The sequence below is a fragment of the Triturus cristatus genome, chromosome 3_1 (genome assembly GCF_964204655.1).
Source record: "Triturus cristatus chromosome 3_1, aTriCri1.1, whole genome shotgun sequence".
Lineage (NCBI taxonomy): Eukaryota > Metazoa > Chordata > Amphibia > Caudata > Salamandridae > Triturus > Triturus cristatus.
The window spans coordinates 898,528,044-898,546,636 of NC_140583.1; positions in this window are offsets into that span (position 1 = coordinate 898,528,044).

Sequence of the window (18,593 nt, forward strand, 5' to 3'; positions counted from 1 at the left end):
GTTCTGGGGGGCATATTAACAAGGGCTTTATCTCCGCTTTTTCGGCTTCAAAAGCCAAAGAAGCGGAGGATAAAATATGGCCCTATCAACAACAAGGTGCAAACATGCAAAATCGCATGTTAGCACCTTTTTTTACTACGTTTCCCTTTGCATCTCTAATGAGATGCAAAGTGGGCGTTCCAGAGCAAAATAATAGGAGAAATGTAGTTAAGCAACATTTCTCCTATTATCAAGCTTCACGCTAACCCTGACAAAAAAAGCAGCGCAAACCACTGTTAACGCTGCTTTTTTACGTCTGCTAATTTTCAGACATAGCCATGTAGTCCAATGGAAGGTGGATTACATGGCTAAGTCCACCATGGGCTATCAACAAGGATATCCCTATCCTTGTAGTTTTATCGCTACATTACCAGCGATAACCTCCCAAAATGCCGCTATCGCTGGATTTTTTATCGCCTAGGCGGCTAGTGTTGTTAATAACGCGAAAACCAGGCGATATTATCCAGAGATAGCGGGCGTTAAAATACATAACGCTAAGCGCCCTTAGCGTTAATTTTCACTGTTCCTTGTTAATATGCCCCTAAATTCTTGAGATTCCCTGTAGGTAATATCCTAGTAGCAGATTAATTGTGGAGACCCAACATTTTGCAGAGGTTAAATAACTTAATTAATCGACTAAAAGTTCAATTCAAAGGCGAGACGACCTGATTCTGGATCATCTGCTTTTTATTGCACCTTCCTGTTGGTGCAATGTATGTTAGGTCAGCATTTTGGGGAAGTCAGCAGGTCCAATCGGTGCCCAGATGATGTGTGGCATGTGCACCCTGAAAGAGAGAGCTGAGCTTCAGGCAAATTCAGCTGTTTGTAGAAATAGGTGAAAAACAGGATAGATCTAGAAAATAGGATGGTGAGTTTGAATAAATCTAGACACAACTGAGCACAGAGAAAAACATCCATGTCTCAAGATATAATGAAATGGTGTTTACATATGGAAAAGTGCAGCTGATGAATAGGTATTGCCTCAAGGATGATGCAAGCACCAGTAGGATCTCAGTCTATAGATTTCTTCAGGTGTTCACTGGTACTGTTAATGTACCAACACAATTGCGTTTATAAACATTTCTACTTGCAGTGGGCACAGTGATCAGGTGGAAGAAGTATCATTGGACACCTAGCTGCAAGCAACTATGTGAAGTTTATTCCACAGTTCAAATAAGACCATAAAGGTCTTATTTCGGTTCAAGTGGTCGAACTGTTATCTAACCAGTGTGGGAGAGAAAGCAGCTCTGCACAATGTCAGGAAAGGGCAGCTACAGTTGATTTTTACACTGTATTAGCAGGACATTTATCACCGTGGCAGTGCCCTCCATGCCGGTAGGAGCTGTCTTAGTGGTGATTATCACTCTCTCTGCCACTCCTGACGTGTCCTCCATGACTTCCATGTCACTTCCTCTATGTCTCCAACTCCTCTTTACAGTCTCTCGGACATGACTTCTTGTTGCTGTTGCCATCACCCTTATGAAACCACCTCCTTTCTGCCATCCTACATGAGTCCAAACACTTACTGCCACTCGACCATATGGTATTCTACTTTAATATACTCTCCAGAATATCATGCCAACAAAATATTATAAAGAAAATATATTGAGAAACAAAATATCAACAAGGTAAGTAAATATAGATACATATTTACTTTACTTACCTACACCCACACACCCCCCCACACCCCCCCCCCCCCCACACACACACACACATATGTATATAGTGAAAGTACATTTCCACAAAGTACATTCAGTCGGGGTTGTGTGTGTGTGTGGGGGGGGGGGGGTTATGTTGAAATATTGACTACAGAAACATCATATATACACCTTGATGATATTTATAACTTTAATGTATGTAGATGTGGAGTTAAGAATAGCAGATATATACTTACCTTAAAGAGCTTACAGTCTTGATATTCTGGTCCTCAATATTTTGGCCATACTGTTTCTTTAGTCATTATTTCAACATACCACCACCCCCAACCCAGACTGAATGAACATTGTGGAAATGTACATCCACTTTAGGTGTACATTTGCAAGAGCTGCTCTAGAACTGTCCTTGAATACTGGGAACATATCATATGCTTGCGATTTAATTTATGGCTTAAAGCAAGCCTCTTCACCCATAATGTATCTAAAATAAATTGCACCTGCTTTGCTGAGTGAGAAAATATTGGTATCAGTCCTCCAACTTAATGAAAGCAAGTCTTGCATTTACTATAAAAAAAAAACTATGTTTGGCATATCTATGCCTAACATGTGCCCATATAGTTATTAATATTAACTTTATAGTGGTATTTAGAGTTGTACATTTCACCACCCTCTCAGCTCTAAGGCATTCGTGGATATGTACACCTACTACCAGGCGTAAAACTCCACCCACAGTTTATGAATTTGCATGTGAACATAGAGCTAGCTACACACACTAATGCTTGGATATTTAAATTTGTGAACTGTGACCATAATCATTGCATTGCATGAACGTGGCTTTTCCGATGGAATCATGATGGCAAAATACCTAATGTTATCACTATGATTTCATATCTAATTTGTAAATTTTGAGCACATTTTAATTGATACACTGCAACAGAATGAACAGCTGGCAATAATGTACACTAAAGGATGACTGCATTTGCATGCTTTATTCTCCCATGTAAGACATGTTATGTTATGTTATGTTACGCATTTTTATAAAGCGCGCAGCTGCCCCGGCAAAGGGGTGTCCCGGCTCTAACCACAAAAGTCCAGAGGGAAGGGAGGAGGGGCTCAAGCCACAGGAAAGAGGTAGGTCTTAATAGCTTTACGGAATGTGGTCAAACAGTCCATAGTACGGATTGACAAAGGCAGGGAGTTCCAGAGCTTAGGTACCAAGAGACGAAAAGATTTGCCTCCAGCTCTGGATCTCTTGACTCTGGGGACAGCAGCCAGCATCAAATCGAATGAGCGCAAGGTGCGCCTAGGGGTATAGGGATTGATAAGATCAGATAAGATCTTGAGACCAGAGAGTTTGAGGATTTTAAAAGCAAGGCAGAGGGATTTATATTCAATTCTTTTTGAAATAGGGAGCCAGTGGAGGCGACGAATGGCTCCTCTTCCGGAGCATGATCTAGACAGACCTAGAATAGCGCGAGCTGCAGAATGCGCTGGAGCCGATTCAGCTCAGCTTTATTGACCCCCAATAGCAGAGAGTTTGCATAGTCCAGTCTTGAAAGAATGGTTGCTTGGACAATGAGCTGGCGAGTTGTTGAATCAAAAAACCGGAGAGCAGGCCGTGAAGTACGCAGCAACCCAAAGCAGGTGCCAGCTATCTTTTTGGTGTGATCCTGAAAATTTAGGGTCGAATCAAACAGCACGCCAAGGTTCTTCACCACCGATTTAGGGGGGGGGGGAGGACCCAGAGATGGAGGCCACCAATGGGAGTTCCAGAGCTCCTTGTGTTTGCCTACTAAAAGGACCTCTGATTTACCAGCATTAAGCTGGAGACAATTCTCCGTCAACCAGCCCGCGATAGCTTCAAGGCCCCGTTGGAATTGGGCGGCGTCTTGAGCAAGGCCGTCAGAGAGAGCTACCGTGAGCTGGGTGTCATCGGCATATGAAACCATTGAGAGTCCATGGTGGCGAGCAACAGCGGCCAGGGGCTGAGCATAAAGATTGAACAGAGCTGGGCTGAGGGCCGAACCCTGAGGAACCCCCTGCGTGATGGATTTTGTGGCGGAAAAAAAAGGAGGGGCCGAGACTTGAAAGGATCGATCGGTCAAAAAGGAACGAAACCATTCCAGAGCAGCGTCTTTAATCCCAGCTTCTTCCAACCGGCGTAGGAGAATCTGATGCGACACCGTATCAAATGCGGCGCTCAAATCCAATAATATGAGCGCTGCTGTTTGGCCATTGTCAAGGAGAAAACGTAAATTTTCGCTGACAGCTAGAAGAGCGGTTTCGGTGCTATAGCCCGAGCGAAAACCGTTTTGAGATTCATCTAAGATCTTATTGTTGGTTATGTGCTCGGCAAGAACTTTATTGACATGTGCCTCCGTAACTTTAGCTGCCCATGGTAAAAGAGAGATTGGCTGAAAATTCTCTGGTTTGGAAGAGTCAAGGTGCGTTTTTTTTTTAACAGGGGGAGTACCTTGGCTTGTTTCCAGGCCACAGGGACCGAAGCCCTGCTGAAGGAGGAGTTGATAGTGGAAAGAAGGGGTTGAAGGAGGACCGGGAGACAGTCTCGGTATTGCGAGGGTCTCAAGGGGTCCAGAGGGGACCCTGATTTAACTTTAGAACTGAGGGTCAGGAACTCCTCTTGCGAGATGGGAGGAATACATTCCAGGGGAGGATAATGAGTAGAGATCGGGGGGTGTACTTGCTTAGTGGAATGATTAGGGAAGGACTTGTAGATGTTTTCAACCTTTTGAACAAAGTAGGAGGCCAATTCTTCACATTGTTTGTCAGAAGCAATATGAGGCGTGAGAGGCTCCTTCCTTTTCTTCAAGTCATCTAGGATTTTGAAAATACATTTAATAGGGTTGTTACTGGAGGCAATTTGATTCGTAAGGAAGGCCGTTCGGGCGTGATGTATGGCTTTGTGATAGCTTTTTAAAGTGGCCTGATATTGCTTCTTCCTTAATGGGCAATAGTCCTTGCGCCAGACTCGCTCACTATGTTTGCAAGTGCTGCGCATTGTGGCAAGGGAATCTGTGTACCAAGGACTAGGGCAGGCGCCGCGTCCCTTCGACCACTTTAATGGGATAAGGGAGTCAAGTGCAGCGTTAATCCAGTCACAAATTTCCTTGTAAGCTTGTTCCGGATCGAGATTGTCAATGTTAGGAAGGCTGGAGGACAGGCAGGCCAACAGGTCCTCCCGTTTAAGTTTATGCCAATAACGTTTAAACATAGCTTTAGGCGAGGTTCTGGTGGTGGTCTCTGCTATGGGAAGAAGAATAGTGATCAGGTAGTGGTCAGACCAGCAGACCGGGCTAGGGGGGATGACCTGAAGAGAGGGGATGTTGGAAAAGACCGGATCTAAAAGGTGACCAGCCAGATGCGTAGGTTCCAACACCAGCTGTTTAAGTTGGCAGGCTTCCAAATCAGCGAGCAAGGAGCTGACACATGAATCGAGGTGCTGGTCAAAATGGATGTTCAAGTCGCCTATAAGAGTAAAGTTAGCTGTTCTGGACGCAAGAGCATGAATAGCTTCCATCAAGGCTGACTTAAACTCAGAAGAAGGGCCGGGAGGGCGATATATCAAGAGGCCAGAGAAGGTATAATTGGCGTTGGGGGAGATAGAGAAGCGAGCACATTCGGAGCCAGCAATGACCTCACGAACGAAGGTGCAAAGAAGGGATGACTTATAGATGACCGCCAGACCGCCGCCTCTGGTATCTCTGCTGACGGTAAGGATGTTAAAACCTGGGGGAAGAGCAAGCCCCTGTTCGATCACCGTATCAGTCGTCAGCCATGTCTCTGTGATGAAAAAGACATCTGGGGATTCAGTTTCAACAAGATCGTAGATTTCGTTGTGGTGTTTCACTAATGAGCGCGTGTTGAGGTGGAGGATTTTGAAGGGGTATTTGGTAGGGGTAGGGAGGACGGGTGAGGGAGGGGGGTAGGAACTAAACCTGCAACTATTACAGCAAAAAGGTCCCTCGGCATTAATACATTGAACCATGCTGCACTGGGGAAGATTAGATCTGACAGCCAGCAGGAAGTCCCTGGTGTACCCCCGCGTACCTGACACTAAACCAGCAGCGAGGCTGACCGCTGGCGGCGTACTGGCGCGGACGGGCGCAGACGGGCGCAGACGGGCTTGCCTTAGGCGCGCCTTCGGTGCGCCATCGGCGCGCCCGCTGTGCTCGCCCGCTGCGCGCCCGAGTCAGCGTCTGCTTAAGTGCAGACATGTGGTGAAAAGACTAGAGCGGTCCGTGAATACCTCCAAGATGGCGTCCCCCCAGCCACCACACGTGAGGCCGGAGTGCCGAACTGGAGGCGCTCCAGGAGCTGAAGACCCCCTAAAGTGACAGGTAAGCACAGCAAGCGTAGCGCTACCAGCCTGTTATTACGCTGACAATTACAGTAGGTAAAAAAGCCCCCAACCATAAAATACGTAAAACAGTTCACAAAAGGGTAAAATGTGCAGTAGGAGTAAAAACGATTTAAAAAGCAGAATTCAATAAAAGTAACAGAAAATAGCGTGAGCTGTAGCTCCCGGCTCAAGCCTCAGGAGATTGTGGTTGCGCGCCCGAGTCAGCGTCTGCTTAAGTGCAGACATGTGGTGAAAAGACTAGAGCGGTCCGTGAATACCTCCAAGATGGCGTCCCCCCAGCCACCACACGTGAGGCCGGAGTGCCGAACTGGAGGCGCTCCAGGAGCTGAAGACCCCCTAAAGTGACAGGTAAGCACAGCAAGCGTAGCGCTACCAGCCTGTTATTACGCTGACAATTACAGTAGGTAAAAAAGCCCCCAACCATAAAATACGTAAAACAGTTCACAAAAGGGTAAAATGTGCAGTAGGAGTAAAAACGATTTAAAAAGCAGAATTCAATAAAAGTAACAGAAAATAGCGTGAGCTGTAGCTCCCGGCTCAAGCCTCAGGAGATTGTGGCTCAGGAGCCAGCATTAGGTTGGTTTTCCCCCAAACGTTTGGTCTACCTACCTCCATTTTTCAGCTAAAAGTCATTTTTGTTGGTCTTAGCAGTTTACTACTGCTGACCAGTGTCACATTGCTGTCCCCATTCTCCTAAACATGGTTACATTAATTTACACCTGATTAACATATTTAATTTACGTATAAGTCCCTTGTAGATTGGTATACCATACACTCAGGGCCTGTAGCACATATTGTGCCACCATTTTAAGTAGCCCCTTAAAACATGTCCCTAGCCTGCCATTGCAGCCTGAATTCAGTTTTAAACTGCCAATTCAACTTGCCAATATAACCCCCTTGCCAAGACTTAAATTCCCCTTTTATTGCATAAACATTACCCCTAAAGTAAACCCTAGGTAGCCCATAGGGTAGAATGCAAATTGTAATTAAAAGGTTGGACATGTACTATTAAGTTTTACATGACTTGGTAGTGAAAAACTCTTATTTATTTTTTACTACTGTGAGGCCTACCAGTCTATAGGATAACATTGGGTTGCTTTATTACATTTAATAAGATCTCATTTTGATTGATTGGGACTAGTTACATTTTTCATGTTTGGTATCTATGAAACCCCCTTTATTACTAAAGTTGGATTTTGAAAATGCCACTTTTAGAAAGTTTGCAGTATCCTGCCCTTAGCCTTTTGGTGTTTTCAGTAATAGACATTTAGACTTTGTGAATTCCTCCCTGGCAGTCACATAAAAGAGGGATTAGATGTGCCTGAATGGGCAATCTGCTGGCAGGAAGGGGTGGAGCTGGACACAGCCCCACTTGCAACTGAATAGACTGTGCTCTGCCTTCACAAAAAGTGCTTGTCACCTCCACATATTCTCTGCAGCCAGCTTGGAGCCAGCGCTAGGTAGTCAGAAAATTCCAAAAACTTCAAAGGGAAAACTCTAGAAACTTCTCCCAACTTCAAAGGGGGCACCAGGTATAAAATGGTCCCTCAGGTCCACTCTTCAGTTCACATCTGGACCTGCAGAAGTACTCTCAAAGGACTGCCTGTTGCTGTGACCTGCTGTGCAATCTTCAAGACTGCATTGCTGTACCTGGAATTACAGTTTTGCTGCCTGGAGCCTACCTTGAACCCCCAGAGGCCAGCCTTGCGGTTTGAGCCCTGCTTCTTCAACTGAACCCAGGACTACCAGGGTTACTCCAAGGGCTAGTCTGCTGTACTCCTGTTCAGATCCACTGGGACATAGCAGACTCCAACTATACTGATCCAGCACCTGGACTACGCTGGAGTGAGAGCCTGACCCCCAAGTAGTGCCCCTCAGGTCCTGGACCCTTGACGTGGCCTCAATTGAGCTCTCCTAAAGTTTTTGGGTTCTTCATAAATGGGAGCAGGCCCATTGGTGTCAAAACCGTGCTGCCTGTTCCAACCTCCAGCGCAAAGTTCAAGCAAACCAACTCTTCATGCTAAACCATCCACTGCTGGAGATGAGCTCCAACTTGAAGCTCCAGCCATGACCATCCACGACACCAACAGGATCTTCATGGTACAGCGTTGAAGGTGTGTGACCCCCGGCCTGCTCTTCGCCCTACTTCGATGGCCATCCGTGACACTCTGCTTGCACCTTATGGCCCCTTCCACTACAAACGGAACTCGCTGCATTGGTCTGTGAAGATGAGTCTTACAGCAGGACTAACCTGGTCCCTGATCAAGCCCATGCTCCATCGTGGGTGGCCTTTGTACTACGGGTTCCACTTTTCTCAGTAGGAACTGTTTGTTTGTTGTACAACATAAACATTGGAATGCTGCTTGACTGATTTCATTCACCACCTCATCAGATGTTGGCCTATAGACATGCTAGCTCACAGTGCCATCAGAACCTGGCAAGGTAACAAATGGTTTGGGCAATCTCAGAACCTGACTCCTCAAGGAATCGTGGTAACATATCTAGAACATTTTTGCTCAGTCACTAGTGCTCGCTGAGAGAGATACAAAAATATTACACAAAGGGCGCGTTTTCAATATTTATTGAACCATTGTGATTCTTGTATAAAATATATGCACTGAATAATCAGTAGACAGAAGCAGATAAAAGTGATTGGCAATGTAAGGATAGTGAAAAGAATGAACAATTCCACTATTGTTCTAAAACAGTGAATATATTCTGGCATATAAGTACTGCATATAGTGCATTCCTATAATGCTTCCCTACCATAGTTGCCTAGGGCGGGTGTTCTGCCAAGAATCCCCTACTGAATGATCTAAGTCCACATTACCTGAAGGCAAGGTATGTAGGTCCCTGTCTTGGTCACATGTTGGACATTCCTCCTCGCGGAGGGTAAACAGGAATCAGCCGAGCTGAGACTCTGACACAGTGATGACCTAACAATGACAGCAGAGTGCTCCTCTAATTTGAGCATGGAAATGCATGTGCATCTATAATAACATCATCCATGCTTCCATGTTGAGGCTTCAGCCAGGCTGATATTGTTTATTATCTTTGTGATAGCCACGTCACCTCATAGACGAATAACAAACAACAATATTTGCACAATGTGTGTGTAGGCCTTGTACTAAATGTTCAAAGTGTTGTGATAATGTACTTAAGAAGTGGAATTGAAAGCAATGTTGTTTCAGAGAAACAAATCCTGCACTGTCACACAAACAAATTTGTGTCAAAAGTCATTGTGTGTGTCGAAAAGAAGGCAATTTAAGAAACTTGTGCATGTAAAATGGCAGTGTTTCTTGCAGGGCCTAACTGAGCCACTTGACATCTGAACTAGTGACTTTTTCCTGGTTTCACGCCACAAGTGCGCCTTTGTGTTTCTGTGCACTGTTTTCCCTTAAATCTTTAAAGATTCATAACTCTTGGATATGATTGGATTTTTGTCATTTTGGTGTTAAGTTATAAAAATGTACTCTATTTTTGTAAATTGATGTGGGATTTTTCTTGTGTTGTGCTTTCACTTTATTACTGCTTGTATGCTGCATAAATACTTTACACATCGCCTCTAACTTAAGCCAGACTGTTTTTCGTAGCAAGCTACTCTAGGTTACGCAAAAGATAATTTAGTTACTTTTGTGGTTCATCCTGCCAGGGATTATGGCTGTTGCTTGAACAGGGGACACCCCCATTTAACCAACCACCTGATTTCTCACATCTTCCTTTTAATGTTTTGGAAAGCCACATATTTAAGAAATAAGCTGCCCTGTTATTCAGATCTTGTTTGATATTGTTTGAGCTTAACTTAATAACACAGTAAATAACATGCACGTCTTAATAATTTGTAGGAGAGATAGACTCATAGAGCAAAAGAAAGGGAGAGAAACCGATAGAAAGACAACAAGGCAGACATTCAAAGGACAAAGAATACCAACAAACACAAACACGATCTATAGTTGCAAGAATAAAAATACGTTTTTATCAGTCATTCCACCCAGGCAGAAGCTCGACTTGGAGTGTCTAGTAAACATGATGAATGTTTTGTTTTATGACCAACTGGATAGGTTTATCTTTTCACTGCGGTAACGGCTCCTGTTTTTGAAACTGTTTCAAAATTCGTTTTTCTTAGTGGACTCGCAGTATTTTACAATAATGAAGAAAGGTGTTTTAGGGGATCTCCACCGAGGTAGAACTAAATTCCGGAAGTAATCAGCCTTCCTTGACATCACAAAGTCTTCAGAAAGCATTTAAACACAGCTGGAGTCTGCAAGCATTTGGGATAGCATTCAAGTACTTAATTTATTGAGGTTATCTTCAATTCCCAATTCTTTTTGTTTCATATTCGCATCCAAAAAAAGAAAGGTGTTGATGGTTGCAAAGAAACTGTTGCTTTTGACACCTGCTGAGAGAAATGTATAAAGAACCCCTGCTACCTTTGTTAGTGTGTTCCTGATTTCTGTGCTGATGCGTCAGGTGGGTTTGATTTCTTTCTTCGGTAATGGATTTGAGAACAATATAATTGGCAGCTGTTTGATCACACACACACACAAACTCACGCACATTTAATAGAATCAAACCATAAAAATGAACTCTTCTCAGGCATGTTTTACACTGTTGTCTGGCTTATGCTATTGTGAAAACATCGGCTTTGCAATTTAAGAATATTGCAAAGTAGCTCTCATTTCAATGGATTAATGACATTTCAAATAAATAACAGTACATACTTGCAGTGAGTGCCATTTTAAGGACACATAATATATTCTGCTTAAGAACTTGTTAGAAAATTGTACATTAGTTGTGGTTTGGATGTTTATTTGGTTGAAATGTCATGCACTATGTATAATCAAACTAATTAAAATGTATGAGGTTTGTTAGTGCTCTCCATTTATATGAAATAAAAGACAGTATATCAGGAGGTCCATTCGGAAAGACACACCAGGGAAGAAGGACAGCGTTAAACAGTTTTCTACTTTTTTAATTTTATGAGAAATGTCGCATGAACGGGAAATGTCTCATATCAATGGGTGCTCTATGCACATTTACATTTAGGTAATTTATTTAATGGAAAACAAACTGACTTAATAAATGATTGAATATAGTTCTAAAATGCTAAATTACCTCCTACACTGGAGTGTAACACTGTCAAATTTGGAAAGGGACAAGAATATTGCTGATTTGATTATACTTACATTGCTACCAATTCATAAAACGGCCTGGGCTAGTGGGGTTTAGATCACACATCCCTTGTCCCCCTGATCACATTATAGGGTTGGCCCTTAGAGAGCCTTTAGCACCTCAGTGTCCTCAAATTTCTGCTGAGGGATAGGACAAAGAGTAAAAGCTACAGAAACCAAATAGGGTTCTTTATGCCCTATTTTCTTTCTCTTCTTGTTACAGTCTTCATTATCCCTGAGACTAGGGTTAGCAAGGACTATGCAGGTGAAGTTCATCAAAATATCGAGGAACAATTATAGTGTTACATAAATATGATGTGAAAAATATCATCCACTCAAAAATATAGTGGAACAGAATATTGAAGGGAAAAATATCATATCGTTTTAGGTATTAATATCCTTGTACATAATGTTGTTGTTTTTTTAAATATAGCTGCATGCATTTTTTTGTATTAATTCATCATATATTTGTTATTATATTAATAGTCTGTATTCATGGTATAATATTTATTTTTAGTGTATTTGCAGTTTTGAATATACAATGTACATTTTTTAATTTAATTAACAATTTGTAATTTAGTAGCGGACTGTTGGAATTAGGGTAGTAATTTGTTAAAAATATAAGTTATTGGGGCGTAGCTTGGACGTCGAGACAGGATGGCGGACATCCAGTGAGCTCCGTCCGGATGCAGAGCTTTTCTTCGATTAAAGCGCCTCTGGACAAAGGATTTCGGGGCTCCAGATGCAGATTTGAGCGCATGAAGTGGTGGTGAGTGTTTGTGCCGCTTCGTTTTACACTCACCATTGTTTGGAGCCCTGGAAATGCGCAGTGTTTTTCTCCCTTCATATTTACTCGCGAGCGGCCGCCATTTTGAATCGCAGCACTCGCACTCTGGTTTTTTTTTCCAGTCAACTGAATCCTTATAAAAAAAGGTCTATACGGAAAACAGAGCGACGCCTGAGGTTACAACCAGGAAAGCCTAGTAAATCTGACCAATTTGAAGAAAAAATATAAAACTCTAGTGAGGAAGCAGAAAAGGATCTTTAAAGAAAAATGTTGGGAAAGCCTGCTAGAGACAATAGAAACTAAAAATGTGAAAGGGTTTTGGAGGTTGATACAGGATGCCTCAGGTAGGACCCCAGGAAACATGTGCTGTGTTGTGGAGGAGGCTGCATGTGTAAATTATTTAGGCAAATTATATGAGGCGAGTAGAGCATCGGAAATAATTAAGGAAAAAACAAATTTGACAGGGTCCATAGAAGTTTTAAAAACAGCATTTACTGTAGAAAAAGTAAAAGAAACAATCAAGAAGTTAAACCTATCTCGTGCAGCAGGCCCGATAATCTTCTGGGCATTATAATCAAAACACAAATAGATTGGTGGGCAAGATTCCTATCCCATATGTTTAGTGCTATTTTAGATTCAGGTTATATCCCAAAATCTTGGAGAGGGGCAATTATTAGACCACTACACAAAAAGGGTGATAGGAAGGACCCAAGGAACTACAGATTAATCAACTAGTTGGATATTGCAGAGAAGGTATTCTCCAAAATAATCCTGGGAAGATTAAAGGAGTGGGTGGAGCGGCAGTCGATAGCGCCAGTGGAACAGGGAGGCTTCAAGGAAGGACATTCTACTATTGATCACTGCTTTGCCCTTTGGGCAGTGGTGCGAAAGTCCTTGGAGCAGCAAGGTAAGCTGTATTGCTGCTTCGTGGACTTTCGTGGACTTTCGCGCAGCTTTCGATTTGGTGGATAGGGAGTGCTTGTGGGAGACCCTGAGAAGCTATGAGGCGCCTGAGAATCTCCTATTGGTAATACAGGAGTTGAATCGGCAAAATTGGGCACAGGTTATTAAAGATGCATCAGGGGGCCTAACACATGAAATAGCGATAAACAATGGCCTCAGACAAGGCTGTGTTTTGGCCTCGCTTCTCTTTGCCATATTTTTGGCAGATCTACCTTCTATCCTGGGGTCTATCAGAGATGCTAGCCCAAAAGTGAATGGGAAGCATTTGTCCTGTTTGCTGTATGCCGATGACCTAGTAATCCTGGATCAAACTGAGATGGGTCTACAAAGGAAGCTAAACATCTTCAGTTCATATTGTACAGCAAAATGTCTTACAGTAAACATGGACAAAATGAAAATCCTGTGCTTTGGGAAGAGGAATATGAAGTTCAGTTTGTATGTGGGTCAAACCAAATTAGATATTGTAAATGAATATAAATACCTTGGAATTCAGTTTGTAAATTCCTTAAAGTGGGGCATGCATTTGGAGGCACAGAAAATAAAAGCACAATTAGCGGTATGTGGGCTGAAAAGATTCAATCGCAGCTATGGTGATATGTCCCATAGACCATTGCTAACGGCCTATAATGGAATGATCCCCCCGCAACTAAAATAGGGTGCAGAAATTCTTTACATAGATGGCAAAAGCTCCTGGGATCAGGATGAAGGGAAATGTTTAAAATCATTACCTTCCCTCCCCAGTTCTTCAATGATCCAGGCAATTAGATTGGAGCTAGGATTGACCGCTTAGAATGTCCAGGTGCAATTAAGCTTACTTAGATTCTGGAAACGCTTGGGATCAGGGGAGGTTACATAAGTGTCCCAATGGTGTATGAAGGACATCCAGAACAGTGAATTAAAATGGGCCAAAGCTACAAGAAAGAAACTCCAGACCCTTTGTGAACACTTGAATGTGAAAATAGATCCGCTGACCTTGCAAATTGATGTAATAGTGTACTTAAATTGCAGGGTAATGAATTGTCTAGAACAGTAGATAGGGAGTACCTGAGTAAGAAAGACTCTGTAAAGTTTATGAGAAATAGCTGGGAGAAAGAAATCAGTTACCCCTATCTAGACATATTACCGAACCAATGGCTGAGAATTTAAGTTTTAAGGATAAAAATTGGTATTAACCCAGCCTTGTCAAACAGTATAATAAAATCAGGCTTGATGCAACCTGATGGAAAATGCACATGTAAGATAGGTATGAAATGTAATAGTTTGCACATTTTATTGGATTGCCAAAAATGTTTAAACCACCCTAAACTGTTTTTACGTCCGATCTTTTTTAGAATATGATGTAAGGTTGCGTACTCAAGCATGGGAGCTTTTCACTGATATGGAAAATTTAGATACTGCAATTGCTATTGGAAAGTATATGCAGGTTGTAATTAGGTCCCCAGCTTGACTATAAGTTTAAGTGAAGTTATGAGTATTGTGATTTAATATGAAATGTTATTGTTTTAAAAATGTGCTTGTAAAAACTGTTAGGAATGAAGTTTTAAGATAAATAGATGTTTAGTCCATGGATGGGAATTTTGATTTTAAAAATGTTATAAGAAGATGAATTTTCTATTGTTTTAGAATTTTTTTTTAATATATGGGCCTCTGTGGTTTAAAGCCCTAAGGTCTAAATAAACTTTACTTTTGAACTGAATCCTTATCTGGAATGCTTTTCACTGCTGCCTAAAAACAATTACTATTTTTTATATTATCTCCTCATGTGAACATGTAATTATGGTGGTGCCTCCTCTTCACTACCTCAACCTTATTTATTACTTGATTCAATGAGGATTCTTCATATTGCAAAGTGCTTCAACCTCACTACTATGCGCTGACTGCGCATTCTTCTTCTCTTTAACCAGGTTGGTGAATTTCTATACACTTTTTGCCAGCATTTTTTCACTTTCTGTGGGGTCTCCACACTGAGGTCACTGTTATTACCCTCTTCTCCTTTGATGTATGGGCCGGATTCGCCCTTATCTCTCTACTACACATCGCTCACTTCAACAATTCAAAATGGCAAGTGATCTTCACACCACTTCTAAACCATCGTCTTCGGGGGCAAAGCCAAAAGACACAAGAATGACCCACCTTCTCCCATTCTCTCCTCACAAAATCCTGTTTTTGACTCTATTCTTATAAAGTATGCGGTCTTCAACCTTTTATGTCCGCTGCCAATGAAAAGCTACAACAAATTGAAGACCGCTGGATTGCAATGGAGGGAAAGGTGCTGGAGCTCAAGCAATGTGTTGGAGACCTTCATGATACCTCTACAAAAATTCCTTTGCTAGAACAAGAGATCCACAAACTTAAAATCCACACCAAAGACCTTGAAAATCGAAATCATAGTAACAACCTTCGCCTTAATGGTCTTCCGGAAAATATTGTGGGACCTGATATGTTATCCTTCCAGAAGAAGTTCCTCCCAGATCTCTTAGACCTTCAATCCTCATCACCTCTAAATATACAGCGTGCGCATCGTTTGAGTCATCTTCAACCTAACTCAAATAAGCCATGTGGTATCATAATGCTTTTCCTGGAATTTACTGAACTTATGCATGTTCTGAAGGATATTAAACTTAAAAGACAGCTCATTTGGTCAGGTCATAATTTCTTCATTTTGCAAGATGTCTCTAATGCAACGAATGCCCATCGTAAAGAATTTCTGGCTCTTTGCCCGCAGATGAGACATTTGAACATTCAATATGGCATTTGCAAAGTCACTCATGGAGGAAGATCACGTTCTTTTAACGACCCTGACAAACTGAAACTCTTCTTAAACAGTATTTCTTCTTGTACTATGGAAACTAATGCTTAACTTTGTCTCAGTTTCATTGGTTTATTGGTTGATGTTACTCTTATAATTATGAAGAAAAGGGGTAGTACGCGCACTTCCTAAAATTTCATAGAGTTTTCAAAGTTGTGCCGTGCTCACGGGGTATCACTCTCCGAGATGGAGTGAAAATAAGAACATTGAAAAGCACCCCCAATAATGTGGGGTGTGTCCCCCAGTCACTGGCTGATTGCCGCAGGTGCGGTTCTTAATTTGTTAGGCGAAGATAGTTCATCACGAGTTGAAATATTTTCAAGGTAAAGTTTTTATTGTTTTCTATTCATTCATAGAAAAACGGACAGCATGTTTACTCCTTGACTGACGAAAGTTCCGTTGTAAATCACAATGAACATGATCATTCCCATAATTGTTCCCAATGCATTTCGGCAGAGTTTGCCTTCATCAGGGGAGATCTACAAGCAATTATATACATAGTGAATATACAATATACGGCATTCATACAAAACGAGGATGTAATGCAATGTATATGACTGGAAGAATAAACAGAGAAAGGTAAAGCGTGGGCTGTTAGAAAAGCGTCGAGTGACGATAGAAATATGACATAAAGAGATGGTGACGGTGAAGCTGAGTGATTTATGTAATGGTTGTGAAAAAATATAAACGAGTGCCCGTGAGTAAACGGTAAAAGGTAACGAAAATGGGGTGTAACTAGCGCGTTTGTGGTGTTAACAAATAACAAAGAGAGTAAAGTGCCTTAGGTTGTGAATTCAAAATTGTCGCGTCGTTGTAGGTTGTGCCGGTACTGATAATGAGGTGTCGTGCGTTTAATGCGAAGCTGTTAGAGTTAACGTGTGGAAACGATATTGCTAAACGTGCGAGAAATTAGATTACGTTATCCGCCAGTGGTTAAATGCGTATTCTCCTGCCTAGTGTGCCGGTAGAGTAACCGTGTATAACAATGTTGCTAAACATGCAAGGAAGTTACATTGTGCGCCGATGTTTAAATGCGTATTCTCTTACCGCGTATACGGGATTCAAAAGCGTGGATTCAATGGTGAAGTGGTGATCTGGATTGGTGCGTAAGTTTTTAAAAAACGAAGACGTGATCACGTGATACAGGTTAATGGGTCAAAGAGTGAAAACAGACTATAAGTTGGTGATAAATGGTGATGTGATCTAGAAGAAGGACTAAGAACGTAATGTGTAGATTGAATGTGTGTACAAATTAATGTGGTCCTTAAAATTGAAAAGTGGTAATTAGAACGAGGTAACATGCAAATAGAAAAGGATTAAAGTGAGTTTGTATCATGAATAGGTTTTGGAAAGATGTAAGGGGGTTGAGAGTGAAAAGGTGAAAACAAAGAAGGAGATTGAATGAAGAAAAAACGTAACGTGTTTGAGGGCAGTGACAACATTTTAGAACAGAGCACGGTTTGGGTAAAACAATGTTACTCTGGATGCTGACATGTTAAAGGTAACAAGAAAATTCTGTGCGATCATTCATTCCTTTAGGCTTCATAGAGTTCAATAGGTAAATCCAATGGTTTTCTCGTTGTAGAAGGAAGTTATGGTTATCTCTCCCTTCTTTTTTCTCAATAGTTTCCAAAATGCAAAATTTTAATTGGCTTATTGAGTGTTTGGCTTCGGTGAAATGTTGGGCAACTGTAGACTTCATTTGTTTGTTTCTTATGTTGGACTTGTGTTCGTTTAGTCTGACTTTGATTTTTCGTTCGGTTTGACCAACATAAACCATGCCGCATGGGCATTTAAGCATGTATATGACGTTGTTGGTGTCACAAGTGGCTGTTGTTCTGATTTTGATTTTGTGTCCTTTCAGGGGATGTGTTATATAGGTGCCTTTGATGATATTATGACAGTTGTTGCAGTTTAGGCAGGGAATTGTGCCTTTTGCTGTTTGTTGGAACGAAAAATCAAAGTCAGACTAAACGAACACAAGTCCAACATAAGAAACAAACAAATGAAGTCTACAGTTGCCCAACATTTCACCGAAGCCAAACACTCAATAAGCCAATTAAAATTTTGCATTTTGGAAACTATTGAGAAAAAAGAAGGGAGAGATAACCATAACTTCCTTCTACAACGAGAAAACCATTGGATTTACCTATTGAACTCTATGAAGCCTAAAGGAATGAATGATCGCACAGAATTTTCTTGTTACCTTTAACATGTCAGCATCCAGAGTAACATTGTTTTACCCAAACCATGCTCTGTTCTAAAATGTTGTCACTGCCCTCAAACACGTTACGTTTTTTCTTCATTCAATCTCCTTCTTTGTTTTCACCTTTTCACTCTCAACCCCCTTACATCTTTCCAAAACCTATTCATGATACAAACTCACTTTAATCCTTTTCTATTTGCATGTTACCTCGTTCTAATTACCACTTTTCAATTTTAAGGACCACATTAATTTGTACACACATTCAATCTTCACATTACGTTCTTAGTCCTTCTTCTAGATCACATCACCATTTATCACCAACTTATAGTCTGTTTTCACTCTTTGACCCATTAACCTGTATCACGTGATCACGTCTTCGTTTTTTAAAAACTTACGCACCAATCCAGAACACCACTTCACCATTGAATCCACGCTTTTGAATCCCGTATACGCGGTAAGAGAATACGCATTTAAACAGCGACGCACAATGTAACTTCCTTGCATGTTTAGCAACATTGTTATACACGGTTACTCTACCGGCACACTAGGCAGGAGAATATGCATTTAACCATTGGCGGATAA